Source organism: Crocodylus siamensis, chromosome 11 (assembly GCF_052110815.1).
Source record: "Crocodylus siamensis isolate JL-2025a chromosome 11, ASM5211081v1, whole genome shotgun sequence".
NCBI classification, from domain to species: Eukaryota; Metazoa; Chordata; order Crocodylia; family Crocodylidae; genus Crocodylus; species Crocodylus siamensis.
The window spans coordinates 48,094,233-48,111,673 of NC_143405.1; the positions used below are offsets into that span (position 1 = coordinate 48,094,233).

At 43.3% G+C, this 17,441-nt stretch overlaps 2 protein-coding genes across 7 annotated transcripts in view; one reads left to right on the forward strand and one right to left on the reverse strand.

Moving 5' to 3' along the window:
- The window catches only part of KBTBD12 (kelch repeat and BTB domain containing 12), a 63,941-nt gene extending 62,741 nt beyond the window's left edge, over positions 1-1,200 (reverse strand). For 4 of the 6 annotated variants that reach the window (XR_016438451.1, XR_016438452.1, XM_090021585.1 and 1 more), the window contains exon 1: positions 1,110-1,200. The gene's annotated coding sequence lies outside the window, so the exon portion shown is untranslated. Of the gene's footprint in view, positions 1-672; positions 683-1,109 lie in introns of those variants that run through there. The other 2 variants (XM_090021583.1, XM_090021584.1) reach the window with 2 other exon arrangements.
- The window catches only part of MGLL (monoglyceride lipase), a 100,956-nt gene continuing 84,245 nt past the window's right edge, over positions 731-17,441 (forward strand). Inside the window, exon 1 of the mRNA XM_090021592.1 lies at positions 731-775. The gene's annotated coding sequence lies outside the window, so the exon portion shown is untranslated. The remainder of the gene's footprint in view (positions 776-17,441) is intronic.

The window sequence follows — 17,441 nt, forward strand, 5'->3', positions numbered from 1 at the left end:
GGAGGTCTGCAAAAAAAATTAAACCAGTTCCTTGATTAACAAGTCCACCTAAATGAAGGAGCGATCTGATCAGAGACCTCTCCCACCAGGTTATCATGCTCAAAGCTTACAGGGGGGCTCTCCCCTCCCACCCAAACTCCACCCCCCCCGGGTGTCTGAGATACTGGAAAAACAGCAAAGATATTAATCTGTTATTGGGCTTTCTTAAGTTGCTCAGACCTTTCTGCAATTAAACATACATGTAAATTAATAACTGTTATAATCTAATTTTCATTCATTCTGTTAAATCAATAAAACCAGTGAAATATCATTACCAGTAATGACCTCAAATTTTCCTGCATGTATGTTACCCAAAGCATTCATTTAATTAGCAAATACTAGTGGAGGAAGAGTTAAAATCCCTTGTCACTCAACCATGAGATTAAAATAACTTGCTGGTTGTAGAACATTGATCCCTTGACATTAGCAATTTGCTAGTTACTCTGGAATTTATTTGAAACTTTACCTATAACTTTCCCTAACTTCAGTCTCAGTCAGTAGCCAACAAGTATCAGGGTTGTTTATACTTTCCCACAAAACCAGGAAAAACTCAACAACCCCTGGCAAAATCCAGGACAATCCCATTAAAAGATTGATGCTAAATTTGTAACAGCCAATCCATGATGCCCTTACACTAAAAAATCATAACAGCTCTCCAGTTAGTACCAGCACCAGCAGCATTCAGACCTGGTGGCAGCAAAGGCACTGGCTCTCAGGAACCCTGGAAGAAAGCAAGGTGAGAGGTGGGTGTCTTTTCAGTTTTGGGGAGACTGTAGTACAAACAGATGCTGAGTTTAATGTTCTCAGGGCTTCTCATTTTGACACCCATGGGAATAAGCCCCATATAACCCCTCTTTGAAATCAGGGACGGATCCTATAGGAAAGCAAGAATGCTTCTGCCTCAGCACTGGCTGTTGCTACTCCACATTGGTATGGAGTCCTAATTCGGGGTGGGGGAGTTGCAGTCCACTACATACAGCTGCCAAAGGCCCTGTTTTAACAACCCTAAGACTTTCAGGAGCCCTGTGCCTGCTCAGAGCACCCCCCTGTCATTCCCCCCAAACACTTGCCTACTGCCTTGTGCCTCAGCAGTGAATCCTCTCCTTCTCCGTTCCTTGAGATGCCCCTGGCTCTGCTTACGCTTGTGAGACTATGTGAGAGACAGGTGGGAGGATGGGAAAGATACCTCATATGGCTGCTGCTTATCTGAGAGCTTCACGTGGACCGAGAAGGAGCCAGGAGCTATAAATAGACCTGGCGGGGTTCCTGGCTGTGATGGAGCTCTTTTAATGTCACATACGGGGGCACATTAGGACTCTAGCCCTGGGACTGGCACCGATTTCTCTCCCCTTCCCTCCCTCAAGCAGTCACCAGCCTCGTTTAATCATGACAAAGCCCATTGGGATCCCTCCAGAATGACACCCCGGCCCCTTCACCTCGTCACGAGCGGAAGCCGATGCAGCAGGCAGGGAGAACGGAGGCCTCCCTGCAGGGACATACATTACCAACCTTTCTCTACTCCTGCCAGAGGGAAGGAAACTTGTGGGCTGGTACTTGAACATGTCACATATTGCCGTGCTTTTATTCGACTTAGACTTGGGTCCCAAACAAGCTTTACAGGAGATCCCGTGGCCAACCATATTGCATTAGCATTGGGTTTAACGAAGGTGGTGTTTCTTCTATCACTCTTAGAAGAGCCAATTTTTTTCTCCTCAGATGTGCAGGTATATTATTCCTTCTAAAGGGATATGGATAGCAGGATCTGGACCTCAATGTGGAGTCAGGGCAGGATCACAGAACAAGCTTTCTTCCTGCAGTGCTGTTTGCAGTTCCTATACACAGAGGTGTAGACAAATTAACTAAGTACAGTGAGGTGACGAGGGAGCAGGGCCCTCTGAAGCATTGGGCATCGGCTATGGCTAAAGCTAGGGAGTTTTGACTCCTGCCTCTAACTACAGATACATAGTATCCTGGCTGGATGGTCTTCTTCTTCTGCTCAGGGTCATACATGCTGCCAACTTTCATAGTTTCATAGATGTTGGGGTCAGAAGGGACCTATTAGATCATTGAGTCCGAGCCCCTGCCCTGGGCAGGAATGAGTGCTGGGGTCAGATGACCCCAGCCAGGTGTCTGTCCAATTGCCTTTTAAACACCTCCAAGGAAGGGGACAGCACCACCTCCCTTGGAAGTGCATTCCATATTTTGGCAACCCTCACCGTAAAGAATTTTTTCCTGATGTCCAATCTGAATTTGCTCTCTTCCAGTGTGTGACCATTATTCCTAGTTACCCTGACAGGCGCCCTCGTAAACACTGTATCCCCTATTTCTTGCTGCCCCTCCCCGATGAGTTTGTAGGCAACCATGAGATCACCTCTCAGCCTCCTCTTGCGGAGGTTGAAGAGGTTCAGGTCTTCAATCGGTCCACATGGTGTTTTTGGTGTCAGTTGAGTTGTAAGACTGGTGTGGACTGTGATGCTTTTGCCTTCCTCTGTAGCACTGGGCACAGTCTCCTCAAGCAAGTTCTAAACACAGATTCACAACTATCATTGCAGTGGCTGGACATTGTCAGTCAATGCCCTTTGCTGGCTAGCCTACAGGCCTTGTAGCCCTGACATTGTCTTACTCTGGCTTCAACAAAACCTTGGCTCACCAAGGCCTCAGCTTCTAGCAGGCATCCCTCCACCTTCACTCCCCACTTTTCCTGGGGTCTTTGCTTCTAACCAATTTCTCTTCCTCCCTTCTCCCTTCCTGGAAGGGAATTATTAAACTAAAGCTCCCTTACCAGATGTAAGAGGAAGATTTTTTTTAACTCAGCCCTAAAAAGAAAAAGAAAAGAAAGGTGCTTATGGTTATATATGCGCAGATACTGGGTCTGATTCTTTTCTCATTCTTACCAATGTCAATCAGGAATAAATCCACTGAAGTCAAGGGATCAGGTCAAGGGAGCCACACTGATTTCCACCAGCAAAGGATTTGATGCAGTAGAGTTACATCAGTGTAAAATTAGATATATTACAGAAGAGCAGGAGGTCCTCAATCATTATTTAAATCTTAATACATTTGAATCCATGGCAGAAAAAAAGAAGCTAAAATTAGGGCCACAACATTTGCTAAAATTGAATCTGCAGTTTTTCTTTAAAATTAAATTAGGGCTGTTCTCATAAGGTTGAAAATCTCTTCCCCCCCTCCTCCCCCTTTTTAATGCACTGTTGATTGGTTGATTGATCATAATAGTGGCTGGGAAAATGGAAATGAAATGTATTTCCTTATCAAGATTTTTTTATCCTGCTGCCTTTATAGTAGGGATTTTAAAAATGCAGGAAGAAATGTTCAGGAGGGCTCAAGTGCTCATGTAGATTTGCTGTTTTAATTTAAAAAATAAAAGATGTGTGTAAGAAGTGGCTGGATTGTCATCTCTCTAGGTAGTTTAGAAACAGGGAGTCCCATATCTGTGCAGGGGGTGGACTAGATGGCCCTTCCAGTTCTTTCCAAATCTACAATTTTATCATTCCTTTAAAAAGCCATCAACAAATGTAGCCCGGGTGCACACAGGTTTGTACTTCCCTCTCCAATTGAGGGAATTATTGGCAGGGCAGTGTGCTGTAGAGGGACACAACAGCCCAGCGGCCACCTCTGTCCCCGACAGAGTCAAGTCCAGTCAATCGATGACTTAACTATATATAGATTTATTATTACAACAAAACCATTAAAGGGTAAGGACATAGATTTTATATATATGTGTGTGTGTGTGTGTACATATATATGTGTATATATACATATTTACAAAACAATAAACCCTATAATACACACACACACACACACACACACACACACACGGATATACACACACACAGTTATCATTTAAAATACAGATGAACAATAGAACAAACCAGACCAAAGGATATTGATTGGGCAACCTTATAACTCTATTCTCTATTCATATACAAACTATTACTTCAAATTATTCACATAAACTGTAAGGCACAGTCCACAAATATAATCAGCAGTCCTTAGACTACCTGGATGCCCCCCTGGGGAGGGGCCCCACTCCCAAGGCACCACTATAGAAAAGGAGGTAGGGGGAAAGAAAAGGGAGAGGAAAATCCCAAAGACTCTTAAGCTCCCCTGCTATCACCCAGGAGTGGCCCACGCGCTGCCCCTTCGCAACCCTCAGGGGGTCCCTCCCCTGTAAGGACCCTCCCTCCAGGGTAACTTATTATTCCACAGTCCCGGAGGGTTGCTTCTTGTTCTCCAGGTCAAGCTCTGTTCCCTGCTGGGTTTTCCTGCCACCTGACTCTGCTGCCGCCGTCCTGGCATAGGGCCACATGCACCACTGTGTAGTGCGCACTTTGCCTTGTGCTAGGGGTTGGAGGCCTGGACAGCCTTGTGCAGCACTGGGGCTCAGTCTGTTCCCAGGCCCTCTGGGCAGCATCATCTGCACTGAGCTGCTGCTCCATGTCAGCAGCTGTAGACCCAAGCCACCTCAAGCGGCTCCCAGGGTCTCTCATCCCCCATGCAGCACCTCCTGCACTGAGCTCCCAGCCTCGTTCTGGGGGTTGAGGACCTGAGCCTCCCCCAGGGGTCCAAAGATCCTGCTCTGTGCACCAGCCTTTGCACCAGGTCTCTGGCCACACACCAGAGGTTGCAGACCCGAGCCACCTCACGCAGCTCCCAGGGTCTGGATGCTGTGCACTGTGCTGCGCACTGAGAGCCTAACTGCTGGAGCGGTGCCATGCTCCCTGCTGATAGAACTCTTCAGGGGCTGTTCCTGGGCTACTGCTTCGCCTTGCTGAGCAGCTCTCCTCAGCTCTTCTAAGCCCCGCTCTTCTCTGTCCCCGATGCATCTGCCCCTTGCAGCTCCTTTTATACGCTCCAGGGCTCCGCCCCTGAAGTCTTCCGGACCTGACCGTCTGCAGTCTTCAGTCAGGTCCGGGAGAGCTCTTCTCCCCCTCCCCTCAGAAAAGGGGCGTGATGTTATTTCTCTTGCTGCCTCCTGATTGCTGAATGGGCTCCATCAATCAAAGCAGCAGGATCTCAAGCCTGGGACTCAACCCAAGCTCTGAAAGGTAAGCCTGGAGATGGCCCAGAGGAGGCCGCCCGCATGATCGGGGGCAGCAGGCCAGGCCCTACGAGGACAGGCTACGGGACCTGAACCTGTTCAGCCTCCCCAAGAGAAGGCTGAGGGGGGATCTAGTGGCCTGTTACAAACTAGTCAGAGGGGACCAGCAGGCACTGGGGGAGTCCCTGTTCCCCCGAGCACTACCAGGAGTGATTAGGAATAACAGTCACAAGCTGGCAGAGGGTAGATTCAGGCTCGACATCAGGAGGCGCTACTTCATGGTTAGGGCGGCTAGGATCTGGAACCAACTTCCAAGCGAAGTGGTGCTGGCTCCTACCCTGGGGGTCTTTAAGACAAGGCTAGACAATCACCTTGCTGGGGTCATTTGACCCCAGTACTCTTTCCCGCCATGGCAGGGGTCCGACCTGATGATCTGCTTAGGTCCCTTCCGACCCGACCAACTATGAAACTATGAAACATTCATCAAGAGACCTGACCTACCACTGGAATGCTCCAGCGTTACACTAGTGTAACCACAATTAAGTCCATGGTATGTTATCAGGGTAGAACTAGAGTAACACGGTAGTAATTAAGCCCAGTATTTTTTTTCTAAAATAAACCCCCTCACAATATAAACCAGCCCTGTCTTCCCCTTCGTAATGCAATTAAGTCGTAATACTTCCTTTCTGATATCATTATCTGTTGTCATGGTGACTGTAAGGAGACAATGAATGGCTGAAGTGTGAGTAAAGATTAAAGTTTTGTTAAACTTCAGTAAATTACTTTTAACAGCAAAGAACAAATCCTGATGATAATAGGACAAGTGGTTCTTTTAGGATTTTATAAGAGAAAAGCTGTTTACAATGGGGGCTGAAGTAAATGGGACAGTCCAATGTATACATGCAGAACGAAACGTGCAGATAAACACCGTAAAGAATGGACACACAGATTGAGTATGGGGTTTAGATAGACATTTTTATCTGGTGTTGCTCAAGCAGTAAATACTAATTTACCTGTAACTGCCAGGAACAGATTTTGTTTCTGATCCTCACTGGGTGCATCTACATGGGTGCTTTAATGCGCAGTTGTTTATTCTTCTGTACATTAAAGTGGGATGTAAAACTTGATAATATGCTAATGTGCAGTAGAATAGGCTACTGTGCATTAAGTGTCACCTAAAAAGTATGTGCCTGCGCTACTGTGCATTAGCACAGCCTTATGCACACTTATTTAGTACCTCATATTGAAGGTACTAAATTTAATGCACATTATGAAAAGCACATTAATGTATGTGTAGATGTGCCCACTGATAAGTAAAATCCAAGAAGTAGAAGCCTGCTTTCTTTCTTTAAACCCAGTCACAGGATAACTTCCAAGAGTAAGCATGCAAGAACATATGAAAGATAGTTACAGTCCATCTGAAAACAAAAGTCTGTTTTGAGTATAACTTATATGCCATTATAGTCAAGTCTTCTATGTAGCTTTTCTTTAAGTCATTATTAGCAATAGGTTGACACAATAATGGGGTTTGGAGGGAATGGGGAGTTGCATTTGGCTTGATAAAGTACAGTAGAGTGTAATACTCTTTCCATTGTATAAAATGTAAAGACTGTCTGGTCTCCATCGTCTACTGCCACCATTCAAATGTGCAGACCTACATGCTAGATTAACCTTGTCTTCATTCATTATCAAGCTTGTCATTCCTCTGTGGTTTTGTTCTGGCTCATGCTGTGCTGACAAATACATAATTTCACACAGATGTTTTATTAGACAGTGGCACAAAGTTTTGGCTTTAAATTATATGGTTCTCTGCTTCCCTCCACGCTTTAGCTTCCTAACGTGCCAACTCCTCCCTGTAGGTCCCTCAGAAGACCCTCTAGGGGAGTGACATGGTACTTCAAGGGCGGTGGGCTGGACTACATTTTGATGATGGAAACTCAGAAGTCCATGGGAGAGGGTGTCTAAACTAGAACTATACGCCCATTGGAGGGGCTGGAAGATTGTACTGTCTTCATACTCACCTTGAAATTTGGCTCAGAGTGACTTAGTAGCTAGAGCACAATCCTGTCCTTCAGTACATGGGAAATACTGTTTGTCTCATCCACTACACTATGACCCCAGTCAGCCAGGTGCTGAAGGCTGGGCAATATGCCTCACATTTCTCTAACTTTAAGCAAGAGAGCAATTGCACTGGCATCAAAGGGCTAATGACAGACTTAAAGTTAGCCAGGTATTTAAGCACCTTGTTGAACTGTGACATGGGTGCTCAAGGAGAGTAGTTTATGATTGTACCTAATGCCTTGTGAGCAGAAAAGGAACATATAAATGTCTTCTATATTTGAACATACAAGAGAGTAGAAAAGTCTGAGACAGTATGAATGATAATTATGATGATGGATTATTTATATTATTGTAGACCATGGGAACCCAGCTCATGGACCAGAACCCTACTGCATTAGGCGCTGTACAAATTATTATCAACTATCAAGTATCACCCTAGAGACAAGAGCAAAAAACTGTTGAAGTAGAATGAGTTTACTTAAAGAGAGAATCTGGTTTAATCTTGTTATCTCTTCTCCTGAATTCTGTCAAAATATGACACTGATTATTTTTTTCTGAAATGAGGATTGACCTTTACTGAAAACCAAGGGCAATTCTGAACCTGCCAGTGTCCACTGATCCAGGGAGCAAGCCCCCTGAAGTCCGTCTCAATTGAAATCTATTTCTGGTTCTGTCAACTTGATTCCCGAGTTGCTGAGCAGATAATGCAGCATGCCAGCCACCCGCTGCTTTTTCATTTAAATAAATGAGAAAGTTGTGGCTAAATTAACACCCCAGTGGTGGTAATAAGGGCAGACTCAGCAGCTGCTATGATGTATGCAAATTGCAGTTTCACACATTAGGAGCTAGAGGTTGCTTCATTTGTAGGTGCTTTGCTGTGTTCTATATGTAAGAGCTTCTGTCACATGCTGGCAAATTTGAAGAAGAAAAAATAAGCTTGATAACTGCCTGCTTTCCTTTCTGATCCTCTCTGATAAGTGTTTTTTATGAAGTTATATGTTCTGTCTGGTGCTTGTTCACACAAAGCCTACATTGATTTCCATGGGTGTAGCATCTGAGTGAACAAAGCAGAATCAGACCTTTTGTGTGTAAATAGAAGTCTTCCTTCTCCTCCTCCTGCTTTCTCAGCCTGATTCATGCAGTAATGACAAAATCCAGTAGCTAAACATCAAGCTTCTTTCTCTGGAAATGAAACTGTAATAGCGCAAAGGAAAAACTGGAATATCAGCAAGTTAATCAGAAAGCAGGCATAGGCTGAGGGCACCGCTTTTTGTATCAGCAGAGCTGGGAAAGGATAGATGAAGGAGCTGGCAAGGCAAGTGAACGGATTCTACAGAAATTCACTGCTCAATATTATTTTTAGGGCTCTCAGAATAGGTAGGAATAGTGCCAATGCAGTAAATAGTTTTGTCAAAATTAGGAACCCCAGCACAAGCCCAACAGAGAAAACAGAGAGAGGAGGGGCAGAGACTGAACAGCAGTAGATGAAAAGACTGCTCCCACACAGGTGAGAAATAGCTGTAATGCGTCCAGGAGGGCATTGTCTACACTGCCCCTCAGCTGCTCCAGGAAACATCACTGAGAAACCCACCCCACTCACTCAGAGGCAGCTTAGAGAGGCCTTGAATATGTGCCAAGAAGCATGTCCAAGATAACCCAAAAGCAGTGCTGGGGTGTGGTCTCAGGGCTGACCAAAGCTGACAACCCTGTCTCATTTCTGAGTAGGAGCAAGTGACTGGGGTGTACTTCCTGATGGTGGTCCTGGGTGTAGCACATCGATAGTATGGACCAAGGAGCTCGTTATACTATGGGAGAGAGCACATAGAAGCTTCCCCAAAATCAGCCTTTGCTTGATGGTTTTGGCGATGGTTGTGCTGAAATGAGTGTAAGGTTGTTAGCTCAGGAACAAAAAGTGGTTTTGTGGCATAAGATGCAATCGTACGATCTAGGGCCAGTTTGTCTTGCATGTAACGCAGTACAGTTGCATCAGGGAAGAAGGTGGCCCTTGGATTCTCATCTGGGATCTTCCATAGCTCTATCTGTGATGCTGGGCACATACTGTCACCTGACATGGCCTCAATTTCTCATCTGTAAAATGGGCTAACAATACTTTCCTACACCTCAGGGATTGAAGTGCACTTAAAGTCTTGTGAGATCCTCACACAGGAAGTGCTGCTTATGAAAAGGTCCCCTGTATTCTGCAGCTCTGTGGCAGCTACATTGTAAAGGCAAATCGCTACACCAAATTGAACCCATATAACATCTTTCTGAGCCTGCAGGTAGCCTGACACAATAGTTCTGAGAGGCATGAGCTGCCTTCATTGTAGTGACAAGGAGTTACCCTAGAAATCTAATGGGAACAAATTAAATGGTGATAATGAATGGATGATCACTTTGGCAGCAGCTTCCTGATAATTTTGCTTAACCAGTGTTACCAGATGGAGCAACTGCTTGCTAGCAAAAGTTGCTGGGGGGAACAATTAAAAAGGCATACCCCAATCCTGGAATTTCAAGCGTCTTCCCTTCCTGCTCACCTCAAAGACAATTGTGGCCACTCCCCACTGAGACCTTCCCACCTCAGTCCTCGGTGTCAGGAATCTAAACCCTTTTCCATGTGCTCTCAGGTGCCCAAAGTGTCTGATATCGTGCTAAAATATCTGGCATTGTGCCAAAAGTGTCTGTACCACATGTATACACTGTCTAGAGAAACACTGTAGAGCAGCCTAGAAACCAAAAAAACATGTGGTTACCATATCCAAAGGAGTAGCACAAGGCATACTGTGCTGACTTAATTATTCATCATTCTATTTAAATCCATTAAAACTCACAGTTTTGAATTGATTGAAGTTGCCCCAGGATGTAGAATTTAGGACAGGGGAACCTTAGAAATCAGGAGACCTTGCCACAGAGTCCATGGGCCCCTGTAAAAATTTGCATTATTACAATATTTATTATCAAGTAAGGAATAGCCAGGTGAAATAGATGAATTACTGACTCCAAAACCACAAAGATCCTTTATTTATATACATGGCTCTTACTAATAAGAAAGCAAGCCAACGAGAAAAGTCCCTCAGAAATGAAGACCTTTCAAAATGTATGGGGACAAAATTGCAGCTAACACTTTATCCAGAGTCATTGCTATAGCCTTTAAGGTTGAAAGAAGATGGGCCCTGTAGAACATAAACTCCACTACTAGCATTTTTGCTTTGCTGTATAAGTTACTTTAAAACATCCTTCTTGAAAGAAAAAAAATAGCCCAAAATTTATGTTGAGGTCATATGATCACCAAGGGCCAGATTCTCTTCCACTTATTGGGCACCTATGTAGACTTTGGCACCTTTCTGCAATTCCTTTCAACTCTGTTCAAGTCCCTCAAGAATTCTTAATTTATCTATTTCTGTAACACACCAACACCTGACCCCTTAAAACTGAGTCATAAAACAAAAGAAGCAGGGAGAAGGAATGGACTAACCCATCTTTTGTAATAACAGTTTTTCAGGACATAGATACCTAAGGGGACTCCCTGCCCAAGTCCACCTAGAAAGCCAACTGATGAATAGACAGTGGTCCTCAGTGTTCCCATGGAGCCAAGTGGCACTGTACTGAGCTATGCTAGGACTGCACTGTCACATGCTTCTGAACTGGTGCACACACACTTCAGTGTAACACTGTGTGTGCAGTAGGCCCAACTGAGGGACAAAGCCCAGTGACCACCCTCCCTCTAACACAGCTGCAACGTGTCTGGTTTGGGAGCTCGCACATGTGCTGAGTGGCACGTTTCAGCCTGGTGCCATCTTGTGCCTATAAACATGCCCTGAGAGTTGAATTCAAACTCCTGGAGAAAAAAACACGTTCAAACAAAATTAAATGGGGAAAATAGCTCCAAGATTCACCACTACTATCTGAGCAAGTGTAGCATAATACTGGACATCTTCAAAGTGTTTCCAGAGGTGTTAAAACCAGCACACGCATGCTATTGAGCATCATGTTTACTACCAGGGATTCAGTGAGACAGCTCATAATAGCACTTGGCTAGGTAGTGTTTGCAGGATCAAGTTCATAAACAAGAAGTATGAAGATGTCTACAGAAAACCAAATTGCTGTGGAATGCCCTGTTTTGGTCATAGACTCTGCCATTTTGCTGCAGCTCAGTGCCTAACATTTTGCTTTCTCCCTGTGCCCTTCCAGGACCTGGCTGTATCTTTCTCCTTCTAAGCTGCTTGCATATGGAAGTGCATTACTTAACCTGTATATTCTCAGCTATGGCCATATTCAAAAATCATGAGACTGGCTTAACATTTATGAGCTACAGGATATGTCTACACATCCATTTATTGCACATTAAATTTACTCCGCAGTAAGCAGGCTGGCATCTACATGTGCAGATTGCCATCTCAAATGGATGTTTTGCTTGACAGTTGTTACTGTGATACATTTCTGATTTCCTCTCAGCAGACAGATACCATAACAGTAGATGTTGTTATCACTGCCAATTAACAAATCAACTCATTAAGAGAGACATTAAGGGCCCTGAGAGGTTTAATATTCATCTATTTCACTTGAAAGCCCATCTCCAAGACATAATGATAGGGTCTGTGGTATCACCACTGTATGCTGTCTTACTCCTCAGCCCCGTCAGTCCAGTACTTGGAAGGCACTTGAGAAGTGCCCTGCCCTCAGTGAGACTTGAACATTCGTTGCTTAGCATTGTCTCTCTCACACGATATCTCCAGATTAATTATAACTTGTGTTAATATAGTGGAGAAAGAATATCAATGAATGCATTTTCCAGCCCTACTAACTATACAGTCGATTGTAATGAACCCGCACATTTTTGGCACAATGTAAATAAGAATGAATAATGATGGACCAGTACTGCAAACCCTCAGAGCAGTGTATAGTACTTACTACTAAAAGCAGCCCCATTTAAAATCATGAGGCTAGGGTTGAATGCTAAGCACTAGGGGATCAGATTCTTATTCTGGCTCCTAGGTAGTGCCATGATACCACGTTAAAAAAGATACCATATTAAAAATAGTGATAGTCAAAAGCAATGCATTTCATAGTCACTGTTTGAAGGCCCATAAATTAATGTAAGCCACCAAAGTATACAGAGTAAATTTTCTCAGCCACTCTGAGATGCCTATGATGCCTATTTTCCCTCTCGCCTCAGTTTTCCATTGGCATAACTCCTTTGCTGTCAATACAGTCTCTCCTGATTTACATGGGTGTAAATGGGGTGGGATCAGGCTCTTGGTTTAATCACTAATGCAACTGTTTTGCTGAAACAGCTTCCTGGCTGGGAATGTATCCAGTCAGCTGTGGATAACAAAAACCCAGCAATAGAGATGTTAAAGATTTCATACATTTATTTTTTAAATATTTGCCGACTTACTTTTCCTACAAAATCTGCTATGCAGATGTTAGGAAGCAATTACTTTACATGAATCAGAAAGAGAACGCAAGTTTTGCACAGTCAGACGTTGGCAGATGTGAGTGCATTAAGCAAAGACACCAAATATGAATTCAAGAAAACCTAAAAAAAATCTCATCGTAATTGCTGCTGCTGGAATTTACCACATGACATGGCAAGACATGCAGCTCTGCTACATACCAGTGACCCACAGGTATATGGCAAGGATCAAGGCAACAAGCCGGTGGTGTTTTTTATCCACCCACAAATTGCTGGTAAATTGTATTCACAATTCCTGGGCTAGGAATAGGCTGTCATAAAAAAGCTCACCCACCCTCACCATCAAAGGGCATGACATCCAGTCAAACCACAAATCAGCACGGTGGATAGTAATAAATTATTACATGCGTTTTTTGTACTAACCAAAGGTTTCCAAAGCACGGTCGAAGCTAAATGGACAAGATTTTTAAATTGGGGTACATGTATCACCAGGGTATGTGGTGCTTTGCCACGGGGCATGAACCTAAATTTTAATAATGGCAGAGCAGCCTCTGATTGGTCAGCATGCAGTGATTAAAGGCATTGCCACACACTGATGTCAATGACAACAGAAATATTGGGTATAAGGGTATAAACAGCAACATTTTTCAAGTAAAGCCCAAATAAGCTTGAAAACATGGACTAAATCATGCATATGCTCATGCTTACATGGAACTACTAGGAATGAACACTCTCAGAACTGCATGATTCCACTTTGAACATAGGATGATACAGCTGTCTATAAAAACCTAAGCACCACCCTGGTTTTTGGTGCAACTGAATGAAATAGCCTTTGCAACTAAGGGAAGTCACATCTGCTATTCCAAAGTAAAATCCAGATAATCCTAACTATTAGAATTATTACCACTAAAATGCAGCCATGTTGGGCTGGTAGCTGGCAGCTATGGCAAAAAACACCCAACAGATAAACAAAGCAAATGTAAACTGGCCAAGATACTAGAACTGGCTCCTCAGCTCTTTCAAAGTATATGATAGATTCTGTAACGATCACCAGAGGTCACAATATTAATCATATCTATGTTCCAATGGACAGACGCTCCTTCTGATGAGCCTGATGCAGAACATAATGAGATGAGAACATGCTACTATATGAGTGACATTTGCCCTTGTGAAGAGAACATTTGCTATGGTGACAAGATGATGGCCTGGGAGACACAAAGCTTGACTTTTGTTCCCACCTTGCTTCTAACACTGAGCAAGTCATTTTATTTTTCTGTGGCCTAGTTTCTCCCTCAGAAATGAGGGATGATAACACTTGGCTTCACTTCTAAAACGCTTTGAAATGAACGGATTAAAAAGTGCTAATAACAGCTAAACATTTTAATCAAATGATATTAGCCAGGCTCTGTGGAGCACTTTTCATCAGGACACTGTATCCAAAGAGGGTCAACAGCAGTATCCCCACTTTGCCGTGGGGGGCAAGGAAACTGAGGCACAGAGCAAGGGAGTCATTTGCCACAACATTAAAGCTCCCTAAAGAGGCAGTTTATAAGTGGAAAGGGACCGTAGACCTCTGTGCACTGGTGATTTTCACTCATAAAGATGGTGTTCTGTCCATAAAATAAATCCCTTATTATGGTTCTTTATCATCTGATCTTGATGTGGCAGTACCACAGAATCAGCTTGCAAAATCACAAACTGCATTAATATTTCAAGGCTAAATTGGAACCTAAAACAGCAGCTCAAGAAACGGTAAGAAAGCACCAGGGTTGGGTGCATTTTAGAACAGCATTTGTCAAAAGAAGAAAAAAAAAGAGCTTGAACATTTGGGTTGCCAAGGCAGAAACAAGCACCACAGACACATTTTACCCTTATGGGGATTCATCAAGGTTGTGCTGTGCAGCTGTTGTCTTAGTAAAAGAAAGTATCGGCCCCTGGCTGGAAGAAACAGAAACATAATTATGTTATGATGAGCTGGAAAACATGCAAAGAAAAATTGGAATGCAAAGTGTGATGGATGATGCTTTGTCAATTGGCAAAGCAGCAAGAAAACCAGGCTGCACAATAATAACTCTTCTTCAGTCAATGCTTCCAGTTCCAAAAGAAAGCACCACTCCGCCCTTCCCAGAACCACCGTATCTTGTTGTTGTATTATTTAGTCCTGACACAATTAGGCTGGATTTGTAAAGTGAATTGTGTAGTGATCCTCCGTAATAAAAATGAGAGGAGGAACAGATATGCCATTCTGAAATACAAGACTGTGATTCCACTAGGAAAGAAATTATGTTATCGCATTGCTTTTTTAAAATATGTTTTTAAATTAAAAGTTTAGGACTTTTTCCTTTTAAGACAACTTTTAATGCTATTTTATATGGGGAAAAACTCCCTTTTCTCCTGATATGACTGGCATCCTAGCAGTAACAGTAATTATAATAATGTGGCTATGTGAAGTTACATCACAGTAACCTAGGAAATGTTGTCCCGGAACAGACTCGTGAATCTGCCTTTCCTCGCAATGATAGAGACAGGATTTCCCTCCAATTATGCCCACATCCAACATATGTAACCCGGCCATGCACATGCACAATGTAAGCGAATCAGGCAGGAAAAGCAGGCTAATGACATTACACAGGAAGCTTCTGTTTAGAAATATATATCAGTAGCAATGATAAAAAAGGGAAGACGAAAAGAGAAAAAGCAAACCGCAAGGAAAGCCTGTTCAAATATATTCTTCCAAGCCTTTATCGGTGTGGCCTCCCTGTGTATCCTGTCTAAAGAAAAGCTGTTAGTGTGCCCTCTGGTGCTCAGGAGCTGCAGTACTTACCTGCTGTTACCTTTGAGCATCACAGAATCATAGCAGGGCTGGAAGGGACTTCAGAAGGTCAGCTAGTACCGCAGCTCCCAAAGCTCTCACCGTCTACACAGGGGTATTGACAGGCACTGCTACCGCAGAACAAATTATTCCACTATAGCTTTTCTGTGGACACTGTGGACAGAATAAGTGGTTTATTTCAGAATACTTCTTCTACTTAAAATTTACTTTTAATTCAGAATAAAGTATGCACACAGAATCATTTTTTTGGAATAGCTATGCTGGTCAATTCCTTCATGTACACAAGGTCTTAAGATGAAGTTTCAGTCTTTAGGTTTGAACTTTCTACTTTCACGGATGTGTTTCATCTTTCTATGTGGAAGATGTGCAAGAATCTCAGCACAAATATCCTGGATTTTTTTAACCCCCTCCCCCCCAGATATTTCTTCTCTAATTAAATCAGCCAGTTTTGAAAAATAAGTAGGAAGGGTCATATTCATGAAAAGGATGAAAAGTTGCATGCATACAATGTATTCTTAATTGCAAGGTTTTTTTTTTCTCCAGTGTGTATTTATGATCATGTTAAACACCAAGAGTTAAGGGCAGACCTGGCTCATTTTATTCATCCAAGTGCTACTGTTTGAAGTCAGAGTTTTTGTCAATGGCTTCAATGAAAGCAAGCACTGCAAAGTCTTTTAACTCCAGCAAAGTAAATCAGATTTCTCATTTATATTTCCTACAAGGAGCATTCTCTGCACTCTGCCTGCACTTTGCATTCCAAGCCCTTAGAGCATCTTAAAGATTAATTATTATTATGTCCATTGTGATAGAGTGGGAAAAGCATGGCTAATGTGACTTCCCTAAACTCAGACAAGGAATGAAAGAGCCTTAGGTTTTCCAACATTTGGAGGCCTCCATTCTCTGCCTGCTGCAAAGGCAATGGATGAGTAACTGCCTAGCAAGAAGCACGAACAGGAGGGGTCAAATATCTACAGATGCTGCACTGCCTTGGGAAACCTCCGGGGGACCGGGACAATAAGGGATTATGGTATCCTTGCTTTCCAGCCCCCTAACTGTGGAGCAGCAGCAGCAGCAGCTCTGGTAGGATCTGAGAGAGTATAGCTGGGAGGGGTTGTATATCCAAATACTACAGACATACCACAACTCAAAAGCACTTCAACCAAAGTGTAATTTGAAGTGCTTTACATGTCCAACCCCCCAGCCCCTGCTCTGCCCATTATTAAAGCAGTGGTTCTCAAACTGAGATCAGGTACTCTTGGTGGTTTACAGAAACTTCTGCAGTGTACGTGAGGGGAAGGTGTGGGAAAGCAGAAGGGAAACATAGAACCATACGGACACACAACCCCCAAATATTTGAGATCTGCTGTGCTAAGCCAATTTTGTGAACTGGTGAATGGGGGTAAAAGACAACAGGCCATGGCATGCTAGGCAGCATCCCTATTACTATCTTGAAGCAACCAATGTGATTAACAAGAACATTATAATTCATAATATTCTTCCACAACTCATGACTCATTTTTAAATGACTGTTGCAAGGAATTAAACTGAATATCTTAAGATCAGAGAAAAGCTGTTCACCCTATCCCACTCCTCATTGGGTGCCCTTCTTTAGTAAGACCAGGTGGAAGGCTAAAAAGTAGAAAGGACACAAAAGCTCAAGCACAGAGACTGAACTCAACCTAGGTGCAAGAAAAGAAATAGCCCCTCTGAGTAGCATAAAACAAATAATCACTGTAAACTGATTGCAGTTGTGACTTTGGCTGCCTTTACTTTTCTCTTGCATTTTAATGCCTCTTCCCTACCCTTCATCTTTTCTTGTTCCCAGTATGCACTTCTAAACTACACTGGCTGCAGTTCTTCCCAGCTGCTCCCTGTATCCTGTAGCTTAAGACCTAGGTCACCTTTCTAGCAGATTTTCTTATCTAAATAGTTTTAGGTACATTTGAATATTGCTTCCTGAGGTCCTCTTTGTTCCACAGCATCAGCAAAGCGGACTGTTTCATTATCCTATTGGGCAGAAACTCGAATAGTGTTGC